Source organism: Castanea sativa, chromosome 11, assembly GCF_040712315.1.
Source record: "Castanea sativa cultivar Marrone di Chiusa Pesio chromosome 11, ASM4071231v1".
NCBI lineage: Eukaryota > Viridiplantae > Streptophyta > Magnoliopsida > Fagales > Fagaceae > Castanea > Castanea sativa.
Window position 1 is genome coordinate 54296598 of NC_134023.1, and position 20250 is coordinate 54316847.

A 20250-nucleotide genomic window follows, 5' to 3' on the forward strand; every position below is an offset into this window, starting at 1 on the left:
CCCTTTGTCTTGTTCTTTACAAGAAAGAAACGTGGGGTAATAATAAATCCATTAAAGATGAAACTTCTAAGCAAAATCCTATAAAAAAAATATTTTAAAAAATAGAAATAAATCCTATAAATTTTCATTTTGATAAGACCGAGTGTAGTAATAACCACGTATTATGAAAATGACTTTACTTGAAAAGGAAACCTGACTTAATATGATTTTCTTTTTCTTTTTTTTTGCACTTTTTCCCTTTCAAACTAGAGCCCACCAACATCGTCTCCTGCAAAGTCTAGTCATGAGTTTCCTTTCACCTTCAATTCATTCATTCCCACATCTCTCTTTTCCTTCTTTCAGTCCTCAAAAAACCAAGCAGAAAAACGATGACTCTAACATTACATTCTTCAACTTCTTTTATTAATCTTAGAGGCACCAAGTAGCTTTGAATCAAAATGGGCATACACAGCTTTACCAACAAAGATCAAACTCTCCAACATTAACCAAATAAGGAAAACAAAATCATTTGACTCTCTCTCACAGACCAAACATACAAAATAAAACAAAAGGTACAAATATGAGGGTACATATGTAAAGTGTTAAATATTAGCATTGATACACCATGTTGAATATGCTATTATGGATGCGGAAGCGAAAGCATAAAGTATAGAACACAATAACACAAGAGGACCTAACGGCCTACATCTATGGAGAAAACCCTAAAGGGCTACATCAATAATATATTAGAGTGTAGTACAAATCCTGTGTTACAATGAACCATAACATGTGTATATATAGTAGACTAAACCCTAAACTAATAAATTTCTAGTACAAGTAGGAAACTTGGCTTGCACACAAAGTAGAATTAGGCTTGGGCTTATGCTAATGGGCTAATATATCTCTAACATAAAGAAACACATACGGATTCGCCCGAGTGCTCGTCCTCTAGATGTGAACACAGTGATACGATATCAAAGTCCTCGTAGCAATACGAACATGGGAAATCGGGTCAGACCTCGTCCTCCACCTCAAAATCATCGATACCCAACCGATCTAAATCCAACCCCAACAAAACAAAACAAAAAAACATTGCAAAATGAGAAACCCAAAAAACCAAAGCTTTAAAAATAAAAATAAAAAAAACCCAGATCGGATATGGAGGTACTCACCTAAGTAGGAGCTCTGATGGTGGTGCTGAAGCGTGGTTTGGACGGTGGCGGTAAGGGACGTTGGGATCGGAGGGTGGAGTGTTCTCGGCGTTGAAGAAGAGATCTCCTATGAGAAACGAAAAAGCGGAGAAAGTTAGGAAGTGATCCAAAAAAACCAAACTTACCTGTGGGGAGTGAGAGTGACAGATGGAGGGTGAGGACTTGAGATCGGAAAGTGAAAGAGACAAAAGGGCTACTGTGCGATTGGAGAGTACTCTAAAGGATCGGAAAACTAGTGAAAGAAGGCAAAAGGTCAGCATTTTAGAACAAAAAAAGGGCTGATCAGATTTTAAGTATACTATTTAAACAAACCCTAAAGTAGCGTTTTTAACCTACGACTGTAGACAAAGCTGAACAAATGCGGCTATAGGAAAACTAAAGCCGCGTTTTTTAAACGCGGCTATAGGGAAGCTAAAGTCGCATTTTTCAAATGCGGCCATAGTTCAGATTAAAAAAATAAAATAGAAATGTCCTATAGCCACGCGTTTAAAACGCGGCAATAGCTCTTAACATAAATGTAGCTATAAACATGTAAAAAGGCGGATGTAGACGTATTCTATAGCCGCGTTTTAAACACGCGGCTAATTGACTAACACTTTAAACTGTGTTTTTGCAAACGCGGCTAAAAAAAACGTGGCTATAGACTCGCATGTTTTGTAGGCCTATTTTGAAATTTTATATAAACATGAATGTCAATTGAATAAACTGAATTTTTTTTTTTTTTTTTTTTTGGGGTACTCAACTAATAAAGGAATTTTAGAATTCGCCTTACCTGCGAGGAAGGTTTGCATGAGAGAATTTAGAGCTATCTCATGTTACGTACCCATTAGGTTTAAAGGGCCTCCACTCGAACCAAATAATAATAATAATTGAACATGGTATGGAAAAAGACAAAAGCAACTTTATTTACACCAATCAAAAAGATCAAAGATAATTGTATGAACAAATGAGTGGAAATAATTAAATTATTTTCAATTCATTCAAGCAGTTGCTTCGTATCTTTTATTATCCTATCTTCTAATGACATGTAATAATAAATTAAGATGGTTTCTCAAATATTATATCACATAGTATTGTTATATGAGACATAATATATAGTATTACAAAATATTTGAAAATGCATTATCTATTGCACAGGTCTCATATTTATGAAGATTCATTGGAGAGCATCAAAGGTTTAAATCCATGATGAAGACTCGCTTGCCAAACTTTCTGCATGTTGGGCATTGTGTAACCACATTCGTGCTCATTCCATCCTTCTAATGCATGCACTATCCCAGCTATACGCCATGCACTCATCACCCTTCTTGGTAACCAGTTCTGCACCCATATATATATTTCAAAGCTTCAATAAGCAAAGTGATTGGAAAAATCAAATTTAAAATAATAGTGTCATTCAGCATTACATTTCAAAAGAAAGGGAGTGATTGATTCTTAGCACAAAATTCCCATTAATAGTAATATTAAATTGAGTAGGGCCAACACATGTAAATTTAAATAGAAGATAAGGTGGACACAGAAAATTGAACTCAAGATCTTTTACTCTAATACTATTTAAACTAGTTTGTAACCCCATGCATATACATAGATACATTTAAAGATATACAATAAGATGTATAATATAATTCATATATATATATAATTTAATTAAATACTATTGATAATCATTTTTATATTTTGTTAACTCTTTAAAAAAAATTGTAAGGATATTATTAGGTATAAAATGTAAATTGTCAATTTTTGTAATTATTGTGAAACACTTTTTTTTTATGATTCATTTATTCTAGACTCTAAAATAATGTTAGACAAATATTTATAATGTAACCCCACATTTGATTCTAAAATTAAGAAACAAAACTCTTTAAGAATAAATAATTTATAACACGTGGCGCAAAATTAAAACTCTAATTTAAAATTTTAATTTGAGTTTCTCTCAATTTTACTTACTATTATTATTATTATTATTATTAATTCTCTCAAAAACTTAAACTATTAGGAGATAATAAATTTATTAATTTATTTTGATCTAACGTTACAAACCTCGCAAGAGTAGATATTCTCAAGAGAAGGGGGAATCAACATTGCTGGTGTGAAATGGTACATGCAATCCTTGCGATATTTTTTTGGTGACAGTTGTGAATAGGGAATAAATAATGTTCCCTTCCGCACCTTCAATTGTTCTTCTTCAGTCAATCCATCTCCTACTAACCATATCTGTAAAAATTTTTAGTGTTATTTATGTTGTTAATGGTTGAAAAATTCATTTCTAGCTAGATATTAGAATGTTTTAGTAGAAATTAGTGAAAGGGTAGTTTAAATATTTAAGAATAATTGAGCATAGGCTTAAATATTTGATGGTTCACCTGTTGAGCATAGGTTTTTGAAAGGATCAAACTACTCTGAGACTTCTTGTCCAAGGCTTTGTTAAGCTTCATGTACTCGTCCTTATGTAATGTAGCCACCTAAAATGAGGTCATGTTAGAAGGTAAAAGCAGTAGTTTACCTTGTTTTTGGCCCATTTAATCCCAAAATAATTGTAAGCTATTCCGTCTTTGAGCTTTTCTTAAAAAATCAAAGTTCATAAATGGTTGTACAAATAAACCGACTACAGCACCACACCACTGCATGAAGCATGGTGTACGTAGTTCATTAATAAAATCCAACCACGTTGAAATATATAGCATAATTTAGTTCTCCTATTACTCAACACGAGAGAGAGGATTACACCTAGTGTTACACGGCTTAATATTTCTTTATTAGATGCAAATTTTGATAAATCTTTGCATTAATATATCTTCAAATATTCTCTTTACTTACAAAATTTTAATATAATTAAAAATCAATAAATGGGTCATCAATCAAAATTTTAAAATGCAAGTTTTTGTATTTTAATATGCATGAAAAATCGTTGTATGGATCAAATAGTAAATAATGTCCAATTAATATGAAATTTGGCATACGTATTAAAAATATAGAGAATATGTAATCTGGATTTTCAAATTATTTATACAATAAAAAAAATTATTAGATACAAAACTTTTATTATAATTTCAAAAAAACTTTATCAGCAAGGTAGAATTTTTTTTTTTTTTTTTTGGTCCAAAAAAGAAGCTCGAATACCATGAATTAATCCAAACCTTTTTTTCTTGGTGGTAAACAAAGAATAAATATTTGTGCTGCACTTTAATTGTGATATCAAATTAATTATTCAATTATGGGTTTCGGTCTTATTATTACATGTATTTTTTTTAATTTGAAAAAAATTATTACCTGAATCTTTTTTTTTTTGGGATAAAATTACATGAATCTAATTAGATGTTAAACATATATACCTGAATTCCTCGTTTGCATAAATAAAATGCAATGGCAGAAGCAACCTTAGTGATTTTGCCTCGAAGGAGCACTTGTGTTGTTCCTTTGGGAATGCTAATTAGCACTGAGGCAGCTGCAAGGCTACATCCATCCACTACCTTTAATTCCAGCTGAGGATGCCTATGGACATATAGCCCACCATAAATATTGAGTTCCTCACCCTGCAAAAATTTTAAGAAAAAATGTAAGAGCTCCTACTAATATTATAACATTATATTTACAAATTAGCATGGTAGTGGTAATATGATTGATGCCATATCAAAAACATAATAAATATTATATATAAAAAATAGCATAATAGATAAATATTTTAAGTATTTTTTATACCTTGTGTTTAAAAATTGATACATCAATTTTTATGGTTAATATATTAAAAATTATAGTATCCCTAGTATCACTTAAGTCTTAAACTTTATGGAGAGAGAGAGAACCGACCTACAAGTGTAACCAAGTTGATTTTGAAGGGGTTTTTCCAAAAGGAAAATGCCCTCTTACACTTATTTACATCCATTATTTTACATTAATATCCATAATTTATGCAGAAATATTCACAGTTTAACACATATATAAAAGCAGACGTATCAGTAAAATAAAATAAATTTTAAAAAAAAAATTTAAAAAAAAAAAAACGAGTGTAAGAGACTATGAGTATCAATGTATCATTGCCCTTTTTAAAAAAACTCAATGGGCTGAAGAACCATTAACCCAAGCTAAGCTGTAGGTGCTAAAATAATTGATCCAAACCAAACCATAGGTGATGGGTTTGAATATTTTGGGCTGGTTGGTTTGGATTCATTATATATGTCAAGCCCACTCGACCATTTATCTCCAATAATGCTTATTTTGGTTTTGGTATATTTTGTCATGTCCGTTGGACTATTTTCTCTAATAATATTTGCAGGTTTTAGGATAAATGAGAGATAAAAAGTAGGTTCGAACATAGGATCACTTGGTCTCTAATACTATGGGAGATAAAACATTTTCAAAAGTTTATGTAAATTGTTAGGAAATTGTTAATTTAATCATTTAATCATAATTAGAACAAAAGAAATCATCATTATTAGCAATTACCTTTTCTTTTAGAGTTTGTAAAGTATCTTAGGAGCTTTCTATATAGCTGATCAAAAGTTGCTATGAATTTTCAGAAATTCATATAGTGGTCTAAATTAAATGTTCTTCTGGTCACCAGATCATTGATTTATATGCGTTCATATAGTTGTCTACTTGTCTCCAAGTGCACCACCAAAGGGAAAAAAAAAATTTATCTGACCAGTGCATATATGGAAAAAAAAAAAAAAAAAAAGAATAAGAGAAAACTAACACTTACCTGGTTCATGAGACCTAGACTGAACACTTTAATGCCCTTTTTATCAGCTTCAAGTATGGCTTGCTCAATTAAATAATTGATAGAGTCATTGTGCCATTGCAAAAAGTACTGTAGCATCAAGTAGATAAATAAAGTTGGGGAAAAATAAAAAGGAAGAAATTAAATTTAAACAAAAAAAGTAAAAGAAAAAGTGGTGAAATTTTTTCTTACTTGTATACCATACTTGGGGATGACCCAAGTTTGTAAACTGAGCTTATTGAAATGATGCCTCTCAACCACAAATGTTCGACCATATATCCAAGTTAAAATCTTAGACAATAATGTCATGGGCCACATTAGCCACATGTACCATTTTGAAATGTGAGGGCTAGAGGCAAAGGAAGCAAATCCAAGCCGCAGATGATAGATTGACTCTGGTGTTGTGAGGTGAGTTAGATGCACTACATGGGGCACTTCTTCCTTTTTGTTGAGAGAAGTTTCATATAGTGCATCGGAGGATTTGTCCATGGTACTGTAGATGTAATCATAGAGAGGCATATATAGTGAGTAGTTGGTCCGAAATTTTGAATGATGCAAAGAGTGAAACTTGTGATATCAAACATTTAATCATATTCATAACTCTCCATTTAAATGTTAAACGAAAATTTTCAATTGTTACAATCATGTTTTGATTGTTTTAACAACAATGTTACAAACAAAACAACCTTCATAATTTTTTTGCAAAATCGAAAGTGATAAATTGTGTTTAGTAGTGTAGCATCATGTTCAACAATGAACACTAGATGAACCTATAGCGAGGTTTTGAAAGCACCACTATAAGCCTCGTATTTTGTCACTACAACAAAAATGGACTATGGTGACAAAACCTTTCGTCACAATATGTCCTTATTTCGTCACCAAATACATATGGTGACGAAACAGCATTCGTCACCTTAGCTCCGTCACAGAATGTATTGGTGATGAAAATGTTTCATCACCAATAAAAAAATGATAGGTGACGAAATTTTTTCGTCACCAATAAAAAATGACAGGTGACAAAAGTTTTTCGTCATCTAATATTTTTGTCACTAAACCTTATTTTCAGTGACGAAATATTTCGTCACCAAATGTATTTTTTTCCAATTTCAATAGATCAGGTGACAAAGTTTTGCGTCACCAATTTTTTTTTTTTTTTTTAATTTCGATAGATCAAGTGACAAATTATTTCATCACCAATTTCTGCTTATAGTCAAATATGGCAACGAAAATTATCGTCACCAATTTTATTTTTTTATTAATATTCTTTACATTTACTTGTCATTACATTAACCTGTTCATTTCTAACCAAATCCATAAAAAAAAAAAATTTAAAAAAAACATCCATTCATTTCTAACCAAATCCATAAAAAAAACATTCATTCATTTCTAACCAAATCAAATCCATACAATCTAAAAATGTAATAAAGATGTTCACAAAGTAATTACAACAATTTACATACAAATAATGTCTTAGCTTCCAAATTTTACAGAAAATTAATTGAGTTCAAGTAGTCCCACAAAAGCTATCTTTTTGCCACCATTCCCAAATCTACACAAGTATCAAGGAAAATATATTAATAACAAACTAGACTGCAAACTCATATTCCTAATAAGATGTACTACAACAACAACAACAACAGAAAGATTATTATTAGTAAGATAATGCAAAAAATATCCACAGAATACCCAATAACAAGCTAGACAAAATAATCATAATGCAAAATCATATGAAGCCAAACTATCAAATAAAGAAGACCCACAACATTCTCATCAAATAAAAACCAAACATACATTACAAACTACGGAGAAATCATAAAGAATGCAGAAAAATCCCAATTTAAAACAAAACAAATAAAGTGAAATCCAAAACAAAAACTCAGCCACCATCATAAACACAAACCCACCCACCATAACGAATAAAAAATCTAGCCAACACTATTTAAAAAAAAAAACTAGCCACCACCATTAAACAAAAACCACGGCCACCATCATAAACAAAAAAACCCACCACCACCATCAAACAAAAAACATAGCCACCACCCATTAACACAAAAACCCAGCCACTACCATAAACAAAAAATTCAGCCATCACAATAAACAAAAAACTCAGCCACCACCACAAACAAAAACCCACCACCACTATTAAACAAAAAACACAGCCACCAACATTAACACAAAAACTCAATCACTACCATAATCAAAAAACTCAACCACTACCATTAAACAAAAAGCACAGTCACCACCATTAACACAAAAACCCAGCCACTACCATAAACAAAAAAACCCACCACCACCGTTAAACAAAAAACACAGTCACTACCATTAACACAAAAACTCAGCTAAGGCTATAAACAAAAAACCTAACCATCACAATATACAAAAAACTCATCACCAACATTAAACAAAAAACTCAGCCACCACCATAAACAAAAAACACACCACCACCATTAAACAAAAAACATAGTCACCACCATTAATACAAAAATCATAGTTACTGCCATAAACAAAAAAACAAAAAAAAACCCAGTCATCACAATAAACGAATAACCCACCACCAACATTAAACAAAAAATCCAACCACCACCACCATAAACACAAAAACCCAACCACACAATAAACAAAAAATCCAGCCACCATCATTAACACAAAACCCACCACCACTATTAAACAAAAAAATCCAACTACCACCACAAACAAAAAACCCACAACCATCATTTAACAAAAAACACAATTATAGCACAATTGTGCTACGGTACCCTCATACATATAAGAGGTTACTATAGCACAGTTGTAAAAATGTTTACAATTGAGAGACAGGATAATACTTGTTTTTGTGTTTTTATACTAAAATATAGCAACATATATCATATACAAGCCCCAATACTAATGCTCTTAGGTAGGCAAATAAAACACTAACCAGGATGTGTTCTAGTTAGTAGATGAGCTCCCCTCATTGCCACAAATGTCACTGTCACCCTTGCTCCTCAAATATTATATGATGCAATCCATCTTCTCCTCTAGCCTGAAGTTTGCATCCTAGAACTCTTCTACTCGACCCTTCAGCCTATAGTTTGCATCTTGGAGTTCTTCTACTCGACCCTCGAGTTGTTGAGTATACTGAGTTGAGGAAGATAAGGCAGGAGTCCTAAGAGATGAGGAAGGCCTCATGCCAAGTCCCTTTACATAGCCAGATCTCGGCTTAAGAACCATTATAGATATCTCCTCTTCGGTCAAAGGCTGTACTTCAGGAGTGCTACAATGTTCATCTTGCACTCTCAACATCTCTTGCTATCATTTTAAATAATAGAAACCATCAGAAATATATATGTTCTAGTTTTGCGAACATATATAGAATAAAAATACATATATTCTAGTTTTGCAAACTCAAGGCATATACTGATATACATACATATGTATGTTCGCAATCAGGGTGTACCCACTGTTTTGTCTTTGAATTGAAGTGGGTATCATAGTAGACTTGTGCTAGCTTAGGAATATGACCTCCATTTTTCTGTCTCTGATTATATGTTTTTCAATGTTAGAAGACAAGTTAATTAATTACAACAAATAATATACTAAGCTTTTGAAAAATTGAAATAACACACTGCCTCATCCACCCTAACTGCAAGCGACTTGTTTCCACATCTATGAATGCGTTATTTTAAACTACAAAAACTTAAATTTAGACAATTGATTAATGACTAGACAATTGATTGATGACATGCCAATTAATCTTTGATCACCTTTAAAATTTGTGAGCATGAAAAACATATGAAGATAATATAATCTAACGGTAGATTTGTCAAAATTCACATTGAATTAAGAAATATAGGGCTAGGTTCAAGTTACACCTAATGTAAATCTAAAAAATGTTACACCACCCAATAACTTCTTATTGAATTCATATTTTAGAAATCCAACCGTTGGATTACATTTTCTATATTCTCTGAACATGCATACCAATTTTCATGCCAATCGGGTGTAATTTACCATATGATCTTTAAACTCATCTTTTATGTGTTATTTTAAACTACAAAAACTTGAATTTAGACAATTGATTGATGACATGCCTATTAATCTTTGATCACCTTTAAAATTTGTGAGAATTAAAATCATATAAAGATAATGTAATCTAACGGTAGATTTGTCAAAATTCACATTGAATTAAGAAATATAGGGATAGGTTCAAGTTACACCTAATGTAACTCTAAAAAGTGTTACACCACCAAATAACTTATTATTGAATTCATATTTTGAAAATTTAACCGTTGGATTACATTTTCTATATGCTATGAACATGCATGCCAATTTTCATGCCAATCGGGTGTAATTTGTCATTTGATCTTTAAACTTATCTTTTAAGTGTTGTTGTAAACTACAAAAATTTGAATTCAGGTAATTGATTGATGACATGCCTATTAATCTTTGATTACCTTTAAAATTTGTGAGCATGAAAAACATATGAAGATAATGTAATCTAACGGTAGATTTGTCAAAATTCACATTAAATTAAGAAATATAGGTCTGGGTTCAGATTACACCTGGTGTAACTCTAAAAAGTGTTACACCACCCAATAACTTCTTATTGAATTCATATTTTGAAAATCCAATCTTGGGATTACATTTTCTATATGCTCTAAACATGCATGCCAATTTTCATGCCAATCGGGTGTAATTTGCCATTTGATCTTTAAACTCATCTTTTAAGCGTTATTTTAAACTACAAAAATTTGAATTTAGACAATTGATTGATAACATGCCTATTAATCTTTGATCACCTTGAAATTTTGTAAGTATGAAAAATATATAAAGATAATGTAATCTAACGGTAGATTTGTCGAAATTCACATTGAATTAAGAAATATAGGTCGTGTTTAGGTTACACTTGATGTAACTCTAAAAAATATTACACCACCCAATAACTTATTATTGAATTCATATTTTGAAAATCCAACCGTTGGATTACATTTTCTATATGTTCTTAAAATGCATGCCAATTTTCATATCAATCAGGTGTAATTTGTCATTTAATCTTTAAACTCATCTATTATGCGTTAGTTTAAACTACAAAAACTTAAATTTAAACAATTAATTGATGACATGCTTATTAATCTTTGATCACCTTGAAATTTTTTAAGCATGAAAAACATATGAATATAATGTAATCTAACGGTAGATTTGTCAAAATTCACATTGAATTAAGAAATATAGGTCTGGGTTCAGATTACACCTAGTGTAACTCTAAAAAGTGTTACACCACCCAATAAATTATTATTGAATTCATATTTTGAAAATCCAACCGTTGGATTATATGTTCTATATGTTCTTAACATGCATGTCAATTTTCATGCCAATCGGGTGTAATTTACCATTTGACTTTAAACTCATCTATTATGCGTTATTTTAAACGACAAAAACTTGAATTTAAACAATTGATTGATGACATGCCTATTAATCTTTGATCACCTTTAAAATTTGTAAGTATGAAAAGCATATGAAGATAATGTAATCTAACGGTAAATTTGTCAAAATTCACATTGAATTAAGAAATATAAGGTTAAGTTCAAGTTACACCTAATGTAACTCTAAAAAATGTTACACCACCCAATAACTTATTATTGAATTCATATTTTGGAAATCCAACTGTTGGATGACATTCTATATATGTTCTGAACATGCATACCAATTTTCATGCCAATCGGGTGTAATTTGTCATTTGATCTTTAAACTCATCTTTTATGCGTTATTTTAAACTACAAAAACTTGAATTTAGATAATTAATTGATAACATGCCTAATCTTTAATCACCTTGAAATTTTGTATGCATGAAAAACATATGAAGATAATGTAATCTAATGGTAGATTTGTCGAAATTCACATTGAATTAAGAAATATAAGTCTGGGTTCAAGTTACACCTGATGTAATTCTAAAAAATGTTACACCACCCAATAACTTATTATTGAATTCATATTTTGAAAATCCAACATTTGGATTACATGTTCTATTTGCTCTTAACATGCATGCCAATTTTCCTGCCAATTGGGTGCAATTTACACATTATTATCCATTTAACTAATTAAATCTAACCCAAGCCTAACTCAACCAAATTATTATGGGTAAACTCCAACCCACTCAATTACCCAATTATCAAAATTACCAAATTGCCTCTAAAACTTGCAAATAACCAAAGTACTCCTAAAATCCTCTAAAATTGCCGAAATGCACCTTAAACCTAAAAAATGACCGAAATACCTCTAAAATCATAAAATTACCAAAATACCCTAAAACTTAAAACATTACCAAAATATCCCCCGAAATTAAAAAAATACCAAAATTCACCCTAAAGCTAAGAAATAATTGAAATACCCCTGGAACCTTCAAAATGACCAAAATACCCCTCGAAACTTATAAATGACAAAAATACGTCCTAAATCTAAGAAATGACCGAAATACTCCCCAAAACTTAAACATTACCAAAATACCCATGAAACCTAAAAAATGGCCAAAATACCCTTGAAATATGAAAATTACCAAAATACCCCCCTAAACCTAAAAAATAACCGAAGATACCCTCGAAACCCAATAAAATGACCAAAATACCCCCTAAACCTAAAAAATGACCAAAATAGCCAGAAATTATAAAAATGAGTATTTTTGTCATTTATGGGTATTTTGGTCATTTTTAGGTTTGAGGGCATTTCGATCATCTTTTAAGTTTAAGGTGTATTTTTATCATCGTATAGGTTTTAGGGCCATTTTTGTCATTTTATAGGTTTCAGAAGTATTTTGGTCATTTTTTAAGTTTTTGGGGGTATTTTGGTCATTTTTTTAGGATTAGGAGTATTTTGGTAATTTTAAAGCATTAAGGCTATTTTGGTCAGTTTTTAGGTTTCAAAGCTATTTCGGTTATTTTTTGGGTTTAGGGGTTATTTTAGTAATTTTTTGTTTTGGGGGTATTTTGGCCAAATTTTAGGTTTCACGGGGTAATTTTTTAGGTTTTGTGTGTACTTTGGTCATTTTTTAGGATTAGAGGATTTTGGTCATTTATGAGGTTTATGGGATATTTTGGTAATTTTTAGTAATTTTTGAGCATATTTGGTGATTTTGGGGGTATTTTGGTAATTTTGAGGTTATTTTATGGGTATTTTGCTCATTTTAGAGATTTAGAGATATTTTGGCCATTTTAGTGGGTTTTTAGCATAATTGGTGATTTTAGAGATTGTAGGAATATTTTGGTCATTTTAAAGGTTTCATGGGTATTTTGCTTATTTTAGAGATTTTGAGAATATATTGGTCATTTTAGTGGTTTTTGAGCATATTTGTTGATTTTATAAAAATTAGCTTTGGGTAGGGTATGGATCTCTATGGATAAACAAACTGGATATATATGGGTATACCCTGCCCATGGCAATCCTTAATTATTTGTAAACAATAGGTGACAAACACTTATTTTGTCACCAAAAACACCTCCATCTTAATATTGGATGATGAATTTGGAATTTCATCACCTCCGATTAGTCTTTGGTTAAACAATAGGTGACAAAAATTTATTTCGTCACCAAAAACACCTACATCCTAATATTGGGTGACGAATTTAAAATTTCGTCACCTCTAGTAAGTCTTTGGTGACGCGAATATTTCGTCACCCTAGGTTTGCCTTTTTTTCATGACCTATAGTGACAAAATAAATATTTCGTCACCAATTTGTACATCTTTGGTGACGAAATATTGATTTCGTCACCAATTGGTACATCTTTGGTGACAAAATATTGATTTCGTCACCAATTTTAATATTTTTATAATATTTGGTGATGAATTCTTCTTTTCCTCACTAAATGTTATCATTTGGTGATGAAATTGTTTATCCTCACTAGATTTCGTTACCATAGCCCACTTTTGTTGTAGTGTGTAGTGACAACCTGCCACATTAGCAATTATGAAGAAAAAAAATTGTGAAATTTGTTGTTCATCCTAGAAATTAATAGTTATTTTAAAATTGTACTAACTAAACTAAAATAGTTAATTAGTCAAGTTCTACTCTTTTCTCATTTTCTAATCCGTGTTTACCTATAGTGGTAGAGGGCACCATCTTCAGGTGGCTATGAATATATGATATGGCTAGTTTGGCATGTCATGGCATTTTGAAAAAAAAGAAAAGAAAAAGGCAATGTAGCAATAGGAAAACATGTTATTAACCAAAAAGTGATATAGACAATATATTGGATAAATTTTGTGCACAAATATCCTTTGTATCTTCAAATTGTGAGAATATAATTTCTTTTAGAATAAATCTTAAACAGTCTAAATTTAATAAGAATGTAATATATTCTACCATAAAAGTTTATTACATCAGCTTTTTACTTATAACTCAGTACATTTTACTACACATAATAACAATCTATTTAATATCATGTTTCACAAATTAAATAGGATATTAAAATGGGTTGTTATAGTATGTGGGAAGTTGCATTCAATTTTTTAGTAAATGATGATGTGGCATTCTTTTATTAGTGGGTATAAATCAAGGGATGTACACCTCGCAATCCTTATAGAATTTAAACTCAATCATAAATCATGCTTTGAGTAAATATTAAATTATTTTTTCTTCTTTTTGAGAAAGAAATTATTGCATTTGACTTTTAGTAAACTCTCATGAAAACATTAATAACATTGGTATTCATTTTAACAAATAAAATGCTAGGACCACAACTTTTGCCACAACTTACTCACACTGTAAATTGTGAGTAATAGAGTAAAAGTAGTGGGTTTACAACTCCACTATTCATGATTTACCATGTGATTTTTAATAAAAATTATGATCCTAACATTACTCTTTTATCCGTAAACTAACATAATAGACTTATATGGAAAATAGAGTTTTAAACTTACGAAGGAGTGTACATGAGATACTTAAGTTGGGGAAAGATGGAGAATAACCACTTTGGAATAAATTCAAAATTACAGTGACCCATGTTGTTCACCAAGTCTATGTAAGTAACATAACCGAAAACGGAAGCCAAAGAAGCAGTTCTTGTAAAAATGATAGTCGCCAATGGTATTGTGAAGAGCATAAAATATGCTATGTGCTTGGCAAATGGATGAGTGACAGCTGCCATAAGAAGAAATATAAGAATGAGAAGGTGATTAGAAAAATTGCGGATACTGTAAGTTGTAATACTCCATGAAAATCTTGGTCTGACTTGGTCTGATTAGTGTCTTTGTCTGATAATAAAGAACTATCATCAGAAGCGGAAGTCATAGGTTGAAACTCTAAAAATATAAATAAATTCACGAAAATCTAAAATTCAATTTATGATTGATGTGGGATTTATGAGATTAAAAATTATTTTATCTAAAAGATACTCAATGTTGTCAAGTCATCTCACATCTATAACGTGTGATATTAAGAAAGAGTTTACCACTTGCTCTGCGACACTAATTGCCGCATGCAGTTTTGGTGTTGGCGTGCGAGTGTATTCTCTTATCACATCCTTCTTCCCCTATATATATATATATATATATGTGTGTGTGAGTGCGCGCGCGTGTTTATCAAATAAAATAAAAACTCCCTTTCTCTCTCTCTCTCCAATCATTAATGGCTCTAAAATAGCTAAGCCTATGTTACATGCAATAATTCTATACAGGAAATTTATATAAAAGATCATTGGCCGTGCAGGTTCTTTTTTATTATGCTGTTGAAGTGACATCAATAACTTTCGTTATCACATTATTTTGTAAGTATTTTATAGTAATATTGATAGTAATTGTACATTTTCCATAAAATAGTAAACCAACTAGTTGTGATATTGAAGTTAAAAATCTTAAACTATATATCTTTCACTCCTACAAATAGTAAACACACTTGGCATCCAACCCACCCATCCTATGATATTCTTAACCGTTAACCTTGAGACTTGATGCCAGAGAGTTTCTTGATTTGATTTTTTAAAGTGTAAAAAGGTATCTCTTGAACCTTTAACACCTAGCATAACATGAATGACATAGCCCATGGTCATAAAGTAAAAGTTATTAATTTGAATATTTCCTATCCTTTCTCTTTGCTTTCTCTATGGGTTCAAACTCAATTATAAAATTATAAACGATCTTCTTAGTTGGGATTCCTAAATATTTCTATTAGAAATGCTAAGAAGTCCAATTGAGCTACAAGATTTTTGATATCCTAAACTATCTTTTACTCCTACATAAACAAACACACTTTAGTTCTAACACACAATCAATTATATCATCAAGTTGTGGTAAATTTCTATTATCTTAATAAATAGCTAATTTATTATTGTCTTAATTATCAATGTTAGGATCAATTATTAATTTAAGGTAATTATAAAAATGAGCATTCTATTTTTGAATCTGAAAATCTCCCACCTACGTGCATACATTTAAGGGGAAGTATAAGTAGATAAAATTCATATTATACCAACAAACATGACAATAAATATAATAGGTCTCACAAGTCATAGGCTCTGTGACAATTGAGGAATGGTGGTGAGAATGGTAGCGAGAGTGAATGGTAGCGAGTAAAGAAATTCTCTATGAAGCCAGTAGTAAAGAAATTCCACCGGTCCCACATGAAGTAGAATTAATATAATTACTTCATCTATTCTCCAAATGGGCAAGTGTGAAGCTCTCTGTACCATGCTGCTATATAGGTAGTACACGATTCCACTGAGTAATATTTGATCATCCCTATCCGGAAGTTTAATAGAACCACAAAAAAAAACACACACACACACACACAAACACACACTTTAGACAATTACAATATGTACTTAACTTTTATGTTCATTAGCTTTTGTCAATAGAAAATGTTTGTGGTGCATGAAACTCTTGTGGTACAACTATGAAGGGATCGATTATGAATGATGAAAAAATAATAATGAGTTTACGTAAAAGTGATTTTTCATCAGTCACAATCAATCATATCATCAAGTTGTGGGAAATTGTATGATCTTAGAGAAGAATAGTTTGATAGTTGGGGGAGAAGAGATTTAAACTCTGAACATTTCTGTTAGAAACATTATGAGATGTAAGTTAAGTTAAAAAGCTTTTGACTATATGCATATGTTTATATGAGTAATGTTAGGGACATAATTTTTTAGCGTAAAAAATAATGCACACAAAGTTCACAGGTCATGAATTCAATGCAAAAAACTGAGTGTATGTACTTTGTGTGCAATAGTATGTGTGAAATAAACACCACTCATTACATATATAAATTGATAAGAGGGTAAGTTGTGATAAGAAACACGTTAGTTTTACATGGATTCATTGTTGACACAACTTTATTACACAATACCAATCACAGTAGATTATGTCAATAATTATGAAAAAGATTGTAAAAATATATATATATATATATTTTATCCCTATACTTATTGGTGCTTATATTGATCCATATTGTGCACTGACCAATTTTGCTCTCTGTCAACTTGTTCAAATTCAAGACTCTTGTCAACAAGTAAGTTGCTGCCTTTCGCATTTCGATAACGAGAAAGAGAAATCCATATCTGGTTGTGAAGCATCCTCCATAACAGAAAAGGGAGTATGAGAAAGTTGGTTAGGTCCCTTTCACTCTCTTCCTTGACTATGAATGAGTATATGCCTTTTACAGCCCAAGGAGCCAAGATCAAATACTATGATACAATGAAACCACTAGAGTTAGTATACAAAATGCTAACCATTTAATTTAGTCATATATATTATCATAACGTAGCCATAATCAATTAGGTCGTTTTCAATTTGTCTTATAAGTAGTTCCTTCATACAAATGTTAGAAAGATTGAACTTCAATTTGATCCATTATCTGCATGTTAATAACCTCATCAAAGATAAAAGAATGTTAACAACTATCCTTAAGAAACAATGCCAAGAGTATGGTTTTTTACTTTCTTCCTAGTTTTTTTACGTTGGTTACACAAACTTGTTCATATACACTACAAGAAAGTTTGCTATTTTCAACGGTTGAAAACGTCGAAAAAAGTATTAAAAACCGTCGAAAAAAGTATTTTTGACAGTTTAAATGACCGTTGAGAACCGCTACTAAAAACTGTGTCGAAACTTTTTTTCTACACCCTATATGACCGTCGAAAAATGTGATTTACCTTTATCAACAGTTATTAAACGTCGAAATACTATTGAAAACTATTGAAATATATGTTGTCTTGAGATAAATTTCAACAGTTTAAAACCGTTAAAATAAGTATTTAAAAAAAAAAAAAAAAAAAACTAAAGCAATACCCTATGCTATGAGTGTCTTTCCAGTACCAATAGCAAAATTCCCTTGGGAGGCTTCACTCCAATATTTTCAAAAACTTGTGGATGCCTTAAAGGCAATTCCACCAACTCACAAATCTTATTTATGTTTAAGAAATCAGCATAAATCAGTGGATGCCTTAACCCAACTTATTTATCCACCATAAAGCAAAAGTATTAGTATTAGTTAGTACTGAAAAAGATGGCAATAACACTACGATCACAATGTGGGAACTCTAAATTTGTAAACTTTAATACATTGGTGGTGGTGAATATAGATACTCCTGCATAGTTTAGCCCTATGATTCAAAACCATCATTGCAGTCCAACAAACATAGCTTAGAGAACAAGAATTAAATAAATAAATAAAATAAAAAAATAAAAAGACAACCAAGAGGGTAACAGATTCATAGTTTAATACGTGTAGATGTAGAGCAAGACAAAAGTAATTTTCCTGGAAATTCTACCACCTGTACATCTAATCATTACATATAGCAGTAATTTCATTCATATGACATCATAGTGAACCAAGGAATATTTAGAAAGTAAAGAGGAAGTCACATGTTTACTTTGCACAAACTAAGAATTTTGGAAATCATCATCATGAGATCTGTTAAGCACTTGAAGCAAAGGGTGAATCAAAACTTGCAAAACTTAGCATTTGACAAACTGCTAATAGCTCAAACTGTATCTACAAGAAGATGTATCCAGCCAAAATAGAATGAAAGTTCATACTTTCTCTACAAAACAGACTGATTTTTCTCTTCTATATACTTCCAACAACAACCTGCAATGGAAAATTAACAAAAGATTCAATAATTAACTGTGAATTATTTCCATAACTTGTAGAAGAGTTTCATCTCAAATATCAACATTGCACAGGCATAAGATTGAGCATAAAAAATATATAAATTACCATATAGCAGTAATACAAATACAGGAATAAGTTCCCTAATGATCATCCCCATCCCCCCCAGGAAAAAAAAAAAAGAAGCCTACCCTCCCCTCATCTCATAAATAAAGAACAAGTAAAGTTAACAAACTAACCTGATTCGTAAAGTTAAGAAGAACAATCAAATTGAGCTAGCTCAAATGGGGCCATGTTTTTGAGTACTTGTGCTAGCAAACTCTCAACCCAATTAACTTTTGCCTTCAAGAGTTGTACATTAGCGTCACTCTCCTTGTGGTGTTCCTGGAGAAAGACAACAATTTTAATAGAGAGGAATTAACACACTAAAAAGTGTTAAGAACTCATATTTTAAACCCAAAAACATTTTCCATTCAAAAACCAAGGGTAGAAGGGATCGGAAAACAATTATTCCATTCCTTTGCTACAAACAACTTACCATCGCAAGATCTTGATTTTGGTCGGAGGGGAGCTTGACTCTCGTAGTCATGTTCGTTGTGAAGAAGAGAGAGAGAGAGAGTGGAGGAAAGAAAAAATCTAATATGAGTCTGTGGCAAGGAGCAGCTAAGTTTTGATATTTATTTTGGGGAAGAACACCTAAGCTTTGGGAAGTGGGGTAAAAGATTTAAAAACTATTTATATATTAAATAAGCATTTCTCTGGGGACGAGTGAATGGGTTTTTGTTTTTTAATTTTTAAACTGCATTATGCATATTTTATAGGAGTATTATTATTATTATTATTATTATTATTATTATTATTATTATGGTTAAAAAAAGGTTTCATATGTTTAAAAAAAATTTAAACTATCAGTATTGTTTTTTATTTATTAAGATTGAAATCTGAGTTTTTTTTTCTTATAAAAAAAATCTGATGGGGTAGGGTTTATGTATATTTATTTATTTGATAAAAGGATCCTTTCTCTCTCTCTGATTCTCAGTCACTGTTACTGACATACACAATAAAGAAGTAGTCACAATAACTGACAGTGATGAGAAGGAAGGATGGGTTTAGTACTGCTACAATAAAAAGGAGGAAAAGACACCACACCACACCACACCACACCACCTTTATTAGTATTAATTAATGAGAATAATTATTACTCCTACTCCTACCCTATGATCCTTCCTAATTCAGTTTGACAAACAACTTTGTTCTATTTGAC

The 20250-nt window shown here is 31.0% G+C and overlaps 1 pseudogene; it reads right to left on the bottom strand.

Annotated features, from left to right (window-relative positions):
- Window positions 1–2336: 2336 nt before the first annotated feature.
- LOC142616733 (very-long-chain aldehyde decarbonylase CER1-like) lies at window positions 2337–19707 on the bottom strand (annotated as a pseudogene).
- Between the last annotated feature and the right edge of the window lie 543 nt (window positions 19708–20250).